At 42.1% G+C, this 12,586-nt stretch overlaps 1 protein-coding gene across 13 annotated transcripts in view; it reads left to right on the plus strand.

Annotated features, from left to right (window-relative positions):
• Positions 1–2,749: 2,749 nt before the first annotated feature.
• The window catches only part of LOC118378218 (catenin delta-1-like), a 37,668-nt gene continuing 27,831 nt past the window's right edge, over positions 2,750–12,586 (plus strand). For 10 of the 13 annotated variants that reach the window (XM_035765186.2, XM_035765228.2, XM_035765223.2 and 7 more), the window contains exons 1-2: positions 2,750–2,906; positions 3,877–3,955. The gene's annotated coding sequence lies outside the window, so the exon portion shown is untranslated. Of the gene's footprint in view, positions 2,907–2,930; positions 3,172–3,876; positions 3,956–12,586 lie in introns of those variants that run through there. The other 3 variants (XM_035765200.2, XM_035765208.2, XM_035765241.2) reach the window with 2 other exon arrangements.

A 12,586-nucleotide genomic window follows, 5' to 3' on the forward strand; every position in this document is an offset into this window, starting at 1 on the left:
CCAGAGAGGAACTTTAGAGCTCTGTCAGAGTGACCATCAGGTTCTCGGGCACCTCCCTGACCAAGGCCCGTCTTCCCCGATTGCTCAGTTTGGCCGAGCGGCCAGCTCTAGGAAGAGTCTTGGTGGTTCCAAACTTCTTCCATTAAAGAATTATGGAGGCCACTGTGTTCTTAGATCTTCAATGCTGCAGAAATGTTTTGGTACCCTTGCCCAGATCTGTGCCTTGACACAATCCTGTCCCAGAGCTCTATGGACAATTCCTTCGATCACATGGCTTGGTTTTTGCTCTGACATGCACTGTCAACTGTGGAACTTTATATAGACAGCTGTGTGCCTTTCCAAATCATGTCCAATCAATTGAGTATACCACAGGTGGGCTCCAATCAAGTTGTAGAAACAGTTCAAGGATTGTCAATGGAAACAGGATGCACCTGAGCTCAATTTTGAGTCTCATAACAAAGGGTCTGAACATTTATGTAAATAAGGTATGTTTTAATGTTTTATTTTTAAAACATTTACAAAAACATCATTATGGGGTTTTGTGTGTAGATTGCTGAGGATTTTTTAAACATTTAATTTTAGAGTAAGTAACAAGATGCGGAAATCAAGCTGTCTGCTGAATTCTTTCCGTAGTCACTTTATATAACAGTAAACAGTTGTTTGTAGTTTTACCTCTAGAGTGCAGAATTGCCTCCTTTTAGCAATTTTGTACTGTGGTTTTTAGCCTAGAGACTCTTCACCATCATGGGGGTCTCTTCAGGAATCTTCAGGAAATTGGGACATTCCTTACATTGTTGGGGGGTGAGTCTCGGACATTTCACAATTTCAACATCAAGTTTTGAACCCATCCCAATTGAAAAAAATATATATATACAGTGGGGCAAAAAAGTATTTAGTCAGCCACCAATTGTGCAAGTTCTCCCATTTAAAAAGATGAGAGGGGCCTGTAATTTTCATCATAGGTACACTTCAACTATGACAGACAAAATTAGAAAACAAATCCAGAAAATCACATTGTAGGATTTTTAATGAATTTATTTGCAAATTATGGTAGAAAATAAGTATTTGGTCACCTACAAACAAGCAAGATTTCTGGCTCTCACAGACCTGTAACCTATTCTTTAAGAGGCTCCTCTGTCCTCCACTCGTTACCTGTATTAATGGCACCTGTTTGAACTTGTATCAGTATAAAAGACACCTGTCCACAACCTCAAACAGTCACACTCCAAACTCCACTATGGCTAAGACCAAAGAGCTGTCAAAGGACACCAGAAACAAAATTGTAGACCTGCACCAGGCTGGGAAGACTGAATCTGCAATAGGTAAGCAGCTTGGTTTGAAGAAATCAACTGTCGGAGCAATTATTAGGAAATGGAAGACATACAAGACCACTGATAATCTCCCTAGATCTGGGGCTCCACGCAAGATCTCACCCCGTGGGTTCAAAATGATCACAAGAACGGTGAGCAAAAATCCCAGAACCACACGGGGGGACCTAGTGAATGACCTGCAGAGAGCTGGGACCAAAGTAACAAAGCCGGTGAGTAACACACTACGCCGCCAGGGACTCAAATCCTGCAGTGCCAGACGTGTCCCCCTGCTTAAGCCAGTACATGTCCAGGCCCGTCTGAAGTTTGCTAGAGAGCATTTGGATGATCCAGAAGAAGATTGGGAGAATGTCATATGGTCAGATGAAACCAAAATATAACTTTTTGGTAAAAACTCAACTCGTCGTGTTTGGAGGACAAAGAATGCTGAGTTACATCCAAAGAACACCATACCTACTGTGAAACATGGGGGTGGAAACATCATGCTTTGGGGCTGTTTTTCTGCAAAGGGACCAGGATGACTGATCTGTGTAAAGGAAAGAATGAATGGGGCCATGTATCGTGAGATTTTGAGTGGAAACCTCCTTCCATCAGCAAGGGCATTGAAGATGAAACGTGGCTGGGTCTTTCAGCATGACAATGATCCCAAACACACCGCCCGGGCAACGAAGGAGTGGCTTCGTAAGAAGCATTTCAATGTCCTGGAGTGGCCTAGCCAGTCTCCAGATCTCAACCCCATAGACAATCTTTGGAAGGAGTTGAAAGTCCGTGTTGCCCAGCAACAGCCCCAAAACATCACTGCTCCAGAGGAGATCTGCATGGAGGAATGGGCCAAAATACCAGCAACAGTGTGTGAAAACTTTGTGACCTCTGTCATTGCCAACAAAGGGTATATAACAAAGTATTGAGATACACTTTTGTTATTGACCAAATACTTATTTTCCACCATAATTTGCAAATAAATTCATTAAAAATCCTACAATGTGATTTTCTGGATTTTTTTCCCTCATGTTGTCTGTCATAGTTGAAGTGTACCTATGATGAAAATTACAGGCCTCTCTCATCTTTGTAAGTGGGAGAACTTGCACAATTGGTGGCTCACTAAATACCTTTTTACCCCACTGTATGTATATATATTTTTCAATTGGGATGGGTTCAAAACTTGATGTTGAAATTGTGAAATGTCCGAGACTCACCCCCCAACAATGTAAGGAATGTCCCAATGTCCTATATATATATATATATATATATATATATATATATATATAAATAAATAAAAATGTTTAATGTCCATTCAGTTGGATATTTGTGGAGATTTCTAGTGTGCTTTGTGCTCCTGACTGTTCATTCTGCAACCTGTGACACCATTACTTGGGCGGAATCTTGTTCGGCCAACTGTTATCCGTATTTACGGTATATAAAAAAAATCTATCTGTTATGCCCGCCCTCTAGCCCCTATGTATTCGTCCCGTTGCTTTGCTCCGACCGAGTTTGACCGAGAAACCAGGAAAGAAGAAGAAAAAGAAACGGGGATAAAATAAATACGTTAGGAAGAGGCCGAGAATACGAGACGGATATGTAAGTTAAAAAAAATATACAAGCCTATTGAATGGATCGTTTGGCAGTGTTTTACTTCGCAAACCGCAGTGTCGTCAAGGAGTGGTCACTGGGGCACAGATAAGCACGACTTTTCCAATGCCCGTGATTGGGGTTAAAACGCCCAAATTCCGCTCTACACGGATAGCCAGCTTGAAGTCTGTCTAGGAGGCCAGTGTCTACCACAAGTGGAGGCGGAGGACCTATTATCTAGCTAGTTACCAAACATTTTAACCAGCGTGCAAAGGTTCGTTTAAATTCAAACTCAAGACTGCTCGGTGTGTTAGCAACTAACGTTAGCTTGCCAGTTAGTTTCTGCTAATCTAGGCACACCATGGATGGTTAGTAAACTGGTTAGCTAGTCAAACAAGCTAGCCAGCTAACGATAACTTTGTTAGCTAATCCTCTTGTTAGCTAACTGGTCAACTAAACGAACTAGCCGCGAGTTTTAGAAATAAACTTGCTGCATCCTTGTAACGTTAATTCATAACTAGCTAGCTGACGGTATTCCATTGTTTTTATTAGCTCAACGTAGCTAGTTACTGTGAACTAGATATGTTTGGAAGAAAACCCATCTGAAAATCCAGGTCGCCATCGTTCCCCGAATGCCCATGCACCGAGTGATCTTTTGTTTGAATTTTACATAATCCTGGCCTCAATCGACCTAATTTAACTGGCTGTTAAACCTATCAATTTAAGCAAAATAACATTTTGTAGGTACAAAAAAAATCTAAACACTTATTTTGGCACGATTGCCATATGAATGTCCTTGCTGACTAACAATAATGGCTAGCGAAGTGTTTTTCGTGTTTCTATGTCTGGTTGGTCAAAAATACCTTTTTGGTTTGTCCAACTCATTAATTTTACTAGTCACTATGCAAGACTGGAGTGTTTAACTTAAAATTTTCACTGTTAAACCTTCGCGGTAACTTCTATGTTCTTGTCGTTTTAGTGTCTGAAGTGTGGTGACAACAGCCCCACTTCAAACGAGGGGACAAGCAAGCATACAGTATTGACTACACCTGACACAGGTAAGGGTGGTTGAGTTGTCCCATATTTTCTCCCCATGTGAAGGATTATAAGATAAACCAAAGCCTGAACTAAGAACAAGTTCTCCCTCGACCATATTTAATTAGATGTTTGCTATTGCCTTTGGTTGTTTTTGTCATTAACAGTTATTTATACAATGTGTATGGCTGCATATAACTGTTGTAGTGGTTCGGGTGGTCTTCAAGTTGAATTCCCCAACAGGTGTTTTCCCCCTGTCAGCTAACCTGTTCTGGTGGTTCCTGAGTGGACTTGTTTTGTTAGGGAAAAGGTTGGGCGGGATGAACTGTCGACATGTGCTTCGAATAAGAAGGATCCAACCCCAAGGATCTAATTGGGTTGTAATTATTGGCATTTGTATTTCATGTCTAGCCAAGGAAGCCATTTAAGTCACTGTTTGTTGCTTGTTCATGTGAGGTGATGTTGGAATTAATTTGGGTATATCAGTCAAGTCTGGTGCAGGTGTTTCACAGTCTGATAACAGTCAACAAGGGAACTCCCTGAGACTGTCACTGTGATGCAGTGCAGGTGGAACAGGAGAGCACCGAGTGTGTATGTGTACTCTAACAGACCATGTTTTAGTTGTTGTGAAGTAGCTGAGGTTGATATTCTACAGGCGATGTTTGTGTGACCAGATGAGTTGTCTAGAGGTTATAGTCTTTAAAGCAATCAAATTATATTTGTCAATGCTTCGTAAACGGGTGTAGACGAACAGTTAAATGGTTACTTACGAGCCCAACACAAAGAAATATGTGAAAAATAATAACATAAAGAATAAATACACAATGAATGATGATAACTTGGCTTTAAACATGGGTGACCAGTACTGAGTCGATGTGAAGGGGTACGAGGTAGATATGTACATATAGATAGGGTACGAGGTAGATATGTACATATAGATAGGGTAGGGGTAAAATGACCAAGCAACAGGATAGATAATGAACAGTAGCAGCAGCGAATGTGGCGAGTCAAGTGTTAGTGCAAAGAGGGTCAATGCAGGTAGTCCGGGTAGCTATTTGGTTAACTATTTAGTAGTCTTACACTTGGTGGTAGGAGCTGTAGAGGGTCCTGTTGGTTCCAGAATTGGTGCATCGGTGCTGTGCAGTAGCAGAGAGAACAGTCTATTACTTGGGTGGCTGGAGTCTGACCATTTTTAGGGCCATCCTCTGACACCTGGTATAGTGGTCCTGGGTGGCAGGGAGATTGGCCCAATGATGTACTGGACCGTACGCTGTACCCTCTGTAGCGCCCTGCGGTCGGATGTCAAGTAGTTGCCATATCAAGTTTTGACGCAGCCAGTCAACATGCTCTCAATGGTGCAGCTGGAGAACTTTTTGAAGATCTGAGGGCCAATGCCAAGTCTTTTCAGCCTCCTGAGGGTGAAGCGTGTTGCCGTACCTTCTCGAAGGTGTGTGTGCACCATTTTTATTCCTTAGTGATGTGGACTGAGTTTTTAAAGCTCTCAACCTGCTCTCCTACAGCCCCATCGATGTGGATGGGGTGTGCTCGTCCTTCCGTTTCCTGTAGTCCACAATCAGCTCCTTTGTCTTGCTGATGTTGAGGAAGAGTGAAGACACCCACCAGACTGTCATTGCATGCTTGGAGTACGTGTCCTGGTAATCAGTCTGGCACTGCAGCCTTGTGGAATGTTTACTTGTTTTAACCCTTTGACATGTATGAACACATGGGTGTGATCATTTTGCAGTGGTCCTGGCCTTGTGCGCTCAAACCGGTGTGATTAGAACACTTATTTAGAATGTCCTTTTAGGATTGAGGCAACAGTCAGCGTTTGAGCTGGCCACCCTTTTTTTTTTCACAAGCATTTTGCACCAACAGTTTTTAAAATGTAATGTCATCAATGTGAGCAGCTTTGTTTTGGTATGCAATGTTCAGACATTCACAGAAGTAGCGACAGCATAACACCATTCTCATCCAAACCGGGAAAATGTAGGCTACATTGCAAAATGTACCACTAACTGAGGAAAGCATGACCTAATACAAGCGGTCATATTTAGTTAACTCTTGGCTGACAGAAACCATGATATTAATTAGCTTATAGCAATTACAGTAAGTTAACAGACGATGGGTATTTGTTTGTGCCGCAGCGTGTTTTTTTTTAGTGTCAAGCGATTATGGAAAGGTTACAAGATGATTTGGGTCTGTTTGCAGGATGCATGTTGAATGGGTGTGTGATCTACCATCATTCATTTCTGAAAGTGTAACCCTCGTTTTGTTATTACGTCTTTGGTCTAACAGGTGTGACAACCAGAATGCATTTCATGATATCAAAAAACATAGCTGACAATTAGCTTAGTATTAGCTCATCATAATCAGTACAACCTTCAAAAAAGTATTTTACACACGTGTCCATTACAATCTATGCAATGTATGACTTGTCACCAGTACTTGAAAATGTGAATATAACAGTAAATACATAATGCTCCATACATGCATACTGTGTGCTACAGTAGAAATGACGACACTATATACAGAAACTATAATGGTAACGTGATAAGGAACTTACTTTGATAGGAACTCAAACATGTCCAAAGTTGTTAGTAGTGAAGGCAATGCAGGCGCCAGCCGGAAAATGTGCCAGGGAGGGAAAGTTTGTTCTTGGGCTCTCGTCGAATAGAGGTTTGTCCGGTTCAGTAACGCCTCAAATGTAAATGGTCCGCATCAGCAGAACATACCTCAATTCAAACTGTTGGTAGAAAATAAAACTGGTTAAAAATAATTTGATATTGACAAGTTGAAACAGCCTATAATTTGCAGGCAGCATGCCCAGGTTTGAGGGCAGCATGGGTTAACTGTCCTGTAACAATCACATTTTGGAACATTGAGTGCATTCTGACATCAAGCGCATAACAAAACTCACGCTGGGGTGACCGGTAAAGATAGTTGAAACTCACGTGGGAAAAGGTTAAAGGTCTTATTCACATTGGCTACGTAAAGCGCGATCAGTTGTCCGCTACTGCTGGTGCTCTCATGCGTGGTTCAGTGTCGCTTGCCTCGCAGTGAGCATGGAAGGCATTTAGCTCGTCTGGTAGGGCAGCCTGAGGCTGGGTATCGTTTTTCTATTCTGTGATAGTTTGCAAATTTTACCACTTTCGAGCGTCAGTCGGCGCAGTACGATTCGATCTTACTCCTTTATTGAAGCTTTGCCTGTTTGATGAGGTCACGGCGGGATTTCTCTTACACGTCCGGATTAGTATACCACTCCTTGAAAGCGGCAGCTCTCAGTGTGGCTGTTTCCTCCATAGCTTCTGGTTTGGATATGTACGTACAGTCACTGTGGGGACGATGTCGTCGATGCACTTATTAATGAAGCTGGTGACTGATGTGAAACATGTAAACATATTCCAGTCTGTGCTTCATTGGATCACTTCTGTAATTGAGCGTGTACTTCCTGTTGTGAGTTATTTTGCTTGTGAACAGGAATCACGTTATGGTCAGATTTGTATGGGTTTCTGTGTGTGGAGTAAAGGTGACATAGAGTAAATATTTTTTTGGCATCTAGTTACACAGGTGACATGCTGGTAAAAATGAGGTCAAACGGATTTGTTTCTCTACATTAAAATCACTTGCCATGAGAAATGCTGCCTCTGGATGTGCATTTTCTTGTTTGCTAATGGCCCTATACAGAAAAATATAGAACACTTCTGTTACATAGTCTGATCTGCAGTTTGAGGTATTCTGAGGTGTGCAACTTGGGACTTTAACATTTAGAGATTTTGCACCAGCTGTTGGTAAAAGAGACGTACCACTCATCTTACCCGAGGCTGCCGTCTGATCTTAACGATGCATGGAAAAGCCAGTGAGGTGTATAATGTCCATGTTCAGCCACGACTACGAGAAACAGGACATTACAGTTCAGTTACAAATCAGAGGGCAATGGAGGTCTCGATGCTCGCCGACTTTGTCTAATAATTCCCGCGATCCTGACTTGTCTCCCAGTCCCTGAAAAAACATCCCCACAGCATGATGCTGCCACCACCATGCTTCATTGTAGGGATGGAAACCACTGTTCTTTGGGACCTTTAATGCTGCAGACATGTTTTTGTGCCCTTCCCCAGATCTGTGCCTCGACACAATCCTGTCTCGGAGCTCTACGGACTATTCCTTCGACCTCATTGCTTGGCTTTTGCTCTGACATGCACTGTCAACTGTGGGACCTTATATAGACAGGTGTGTGCCTTTCCAAATCATGTCCAATCATTTGAATATACCACAGGTGGACTCCAGTCAAGTTGTAGAAACATCTCAAAGATGATCAATGGAAACCGGATGCACCTTAGCAAAGGATATGAATGCTTATGTAAATAAGGTGTTTATTTTTAATACATTTGCAAACATTTCTAAACCTGTTTTCACTTTCTCAGTATGGGCTATTGTGTGTAGTTTGAGAATTAAAATCCATTTTAGAATAAGACTAATGTAAGAAATGTGAGAAATGGGAAGGTGTCTGAATACCTATTCGTGCGAAGGCACTGTAGTAGCGACTTCATGTTACATGTATGCTTGTAATCGTTAAGGACTTGGGAGTTTCTTAGGATAAAGAAGAAACGGAATGGCGCTAAGCGCTGGCAGAACCCTAGAGGATAACCTGGTTGTCTGCTTTCCACCAAACACTGGGAGATGTTGTTCACGTTTTTCAGCAGGACAATAACCTAAAACACAATGTCAAATCTACACTAGTTGCTTAGCAAGACAGTGAATGTTCCTGAGTGGCCAAGTTAGTTTTGACTTAAATCTATGGAAAGACCCGAAAATGATGGTTTAGCAATGATCTATAACCAGAATTTTGTAAATAAAAAAGGCTAATGTTGCACAATCGTGTTGTGGAAAGCTCTAGGAGACGTACCCAGAAAGACTCACAGCTGTAATCGTGGTAATTACATGGTAATTAATTGTAGAGAATTTGCATGATGGAAACTACTACATCAATCAGATCAAGCCTGAAATGTGAGATCTCTACAGAAACTGTGCATTGATCACACAGAAAAAAACGAGAGCAAAATGGAAATCAAATAATTAAATGGACGTCAGGCTAGTTAGTTGTTTCACCCAAAAAGTAACCAAGATTTCGGGTTAATAACTAATGCATGAATGCTACGCTGTATTCTGATGTCTCCTGGCTAGGGTGAGTCACATTGACTGCTGCAGAATCAGACAGGATGATATGACCCGTGATGTGTCAGTGTTGTATCAGGCCTATGTGCGTCGGAGTGCACATGTATTCTTTATCATTGAGCCTAAGGCGCTCTGCTTTTATCTGCTGACATGGTGACCTAGAGATATTGACGTCAGTGCAGTTGAGGTAATGGTTGGTTGTTGCAGTAGCATCTGCTTTTTCTTCCTCTTACAGGTTTTATTGATTAGTTTACTTCCTCAACACGAGTGGGAGGGCGGTTAGGGGTGAAGGTAGAAGCCTCAAAATCATAGATGGAAGCGAAAGAACAGTGACCACAGGTAGTGGCAGCGAGATTAGTGGCAACTTTGTACTGTTGCTATACCCCATAGTCCAGCCAAGGTCAGTGAATTAAGAGAACTTAGCTTGAAGAGCTGAATCGGGTGTGGAACAAAGGCTTGTGCGCACTCTGCTGCTTATCTTCAGTGAATACCACTCATGTATTCATTCATCCCTAAAGGAGAATCCATAACATCCTGTTTCTTAGGAAGGGAATGGTGGGGGGGGGCAGCAATGTTATTGTTCAGCGATACTCACAGCTGACTTCCGATAGGCTTTAAGGCTAAAATATCTTACTACTTACTTGGAAAGGGTATGATGCAGCGGTAAGTCGACTAGGAATCTGCTTAAAGCGACATAGAGATGTTTTAAAACATTTTTTTTATCTACAGATGAAGTCGGAAGTTTACATACACTTTAGCCAAATACATTTAAATTCAGTTTTCACAATTCCTGATATTAAGTCCTGGTAAATATTCTCTGTCTTAGGTCTGTTAGGATCACCACTTTATTTTAAGAATGTAAAATGTCAGAATAATAGTAGAATTATTTATTTCATCACATTCCCAGTGGGTCAGAAGTTTACATACACTCAATTAGTATTTGGTAGCATTGCCTTTTAAATTGTTGGGTCAAATGTTTTCTATAGGATTGAGTCAGGGTTTTGTGATGGCCACTCCAATACCTTGACTTTGTTGTCCGTAAGCCATTTTGCCAAAACTTTGGAAGTATGCATGGGGTCATTGTCCATTTGGAAGACCAATTTGCGACCAAGCTTTAACTTCCTGATTGATGTCTTCACATGTTGCTTCAATATATCCACATCATTTTCCTACCTCATGAATGTTATAAGCAGCCAGCTTGCTTCATCTGGCTAGTGAGGCTCAACCTGACTGGGTTATGTGTTGCGAAGCTAGCCACAATAGCTGACTTTGCGGTTAGCTTTTAAAATACAACTATGTAATTGACAGTGATGCAAATTAACACAAATAGTAAAATTGCCATACCTTTTATTTTGAAGGCTAACCGCAAAGTCCACTATTGTGGCTTATCCTTATTGTGGATAGTTTCACATAGATGGGTCCGGACACCATTAACTTCTCAACTCAAATTTTATTTGTCACATACACATAGTTAGCAGATGTTAATGCGAGTGTAGCAAAATGCTTGTGCTTCTAGTTCCGACAATGCAGTAATAACCAACGAGTAATCTAACCTAACAATTTCACAACAGCTACGTTATACACACAAGTGTAATGGGATGAAGAATATGTACATAAAGATATATGAATGAGTGATGGTACAGAACGGCATAGGCAAGATGCAGTAGGTGGTATAGAGTACAGTATATACATGAGATGGGTATGTAAACATTATTAAGTGGCTAGGGATGCATTTTTTTTAACATGTATGGCAGCAGCCACTTGATGTTAGTGGTGGCTGTTTAACAGCCTGATGGCCTTGAGATGGAAGCTGTTTTTCAGTCTCTCGGTCCCTGCTTTGATGCACCTGTACTGACCTCGCCTTCTGGATGATAGCGGGGTGAACAGGCAGTGGCTCGGGTGGTTGTCGTCCTTGATGATCTTTATGGCCTTCCTGTGACATCGGGTGATGTAGGTGTCCTGGAGGGCAGGTAGTTTGCCCCCGGTGATGCGTTGTGCAGACCTCACTACCCTCTAGAGAGCCTTACGGTTCTGGGCGGAGCAGCTGCCGTACCAGGAGGTGATGCAGCCCGACAGGATGCTCTCGATTGTGCATCTGTTGAAGTTTGTGAGTGCTTTTGGTGACAAGCCGAATTTCTTCAGCCTCCTGAGGTTGAAGAGGCTCGCTTCACCACGCTGTCTGTGTGGGTGGACCAATTCAGTTTGTCCGTGATGTGTACACCGAGGAACTTAAAAGTTACTACTCTCCTACTGTCCCGTCAATGTGGATAGGGGGGTGCTCCCTCTGCTGTTTCCTGAAGTCCACAATCGTCTCCTTTGTTCTGTTGTGAATTGGGGTGGGTTGGGGTGGGTCTAGGGTATCAGGTAGGGTGGAGGTGATATGGTCCTTGACTAGTCTCTCAAAGCACTTCATGATGACGGAAGTGAGTGCTACACGCAGTAGTTGTTTAGCTCCGTTACCTTAGCTTTCTTGGGAACAGGAACAATGGTGGCCCTCTTGAAGCATGTGGGAGCAGCAGATTGGAATAAGGATTGATTGAATATGTCCGTAAACACACCAGCCAGCTGGTCTGCGCATGCTCTGAGGAAGCGGCTGGCGATGCCGTCTGGGCCTGCAGCCTTGCGAGGGTTAACACGTTTAAATGTTTTACTCACGTCGGCTGTAGTGAAGGAGAGTCTGCAGGTTTTGGTAGCGGGCCGTGGCACTGTATTTGTATAGTCCTCAAAGCGAGCAAAGAAGTTCTTTAGTCTGTCTGGGAGCAAGACATCCTGTTCCGCTACGATGCTGGTTTTCTTTTTGTAATGCTTGATTGACTGTAGACCCTGCCACATACCTCTTGTGTCTGAGCTGTTGAATTGCGATGGGCACCGTCCCACCTGGCCAACATCCGGTGAAATTGCAGAGCGCGAAATTCAAACGACAGTATTATAAATATTTAACTTTCATAAAATCACAAGTGTAATACATCAAAATTAAGCTTTACTTCTTGTTAATTAACCTCTCTGGGATAGGTGGGATGCAATCGTCCCACCTGGCCAATAGCCAGGGAAAATATTGCCAAATTCAAATAAAATACTATAAAAATCAAACTTTCAGTAAATCACACATGCAAGATAGCAAATTAAAGCTACACTCTTTGTGAATCCAGCCAACATGTCCGATTTCAAAAAAGGCTTTTCGGTGAAAGTATAAAATGCTGTTATCTGATGATAGCATAACAGTAAACATTGAGAGTAGCATATTTCAACCCTGCAGGCGCGACACAAAACACAGAAATAAAAATATTATTCATGCCTTACCTTTGATGAACTTCTTTTGTTGGCACTCCAAAATGTCCCAAACATCACAAATGGTCCTTTTTGTTTGATTAATTCTGTCTATATATATATATCCAAGATTTCCATTTTATTTGGCGCGTTTGATCCAGAAAAACACTGGTTCCAACTTGCGCAACGTGACTACAAAATATCTCAAGTTACCT

The sequence above is a fragment of the Oncorhynchus keta genome, chromosome 4 (genome assembly GCF_023373465.1).
Source record: "Oncorhynchus keta strain PuntledgeMale-10-30-2019 chromosome 4, Oket_V2, whole genome shotgun sequence".
Taxonomy (NCBI): domain Eukaryota; kingdom Metazoa; phylum Chordata; class Actinopteri; order Salmoniformes; family Salmonidae; genus Oncorhynchus; species Oncorhynchus keta.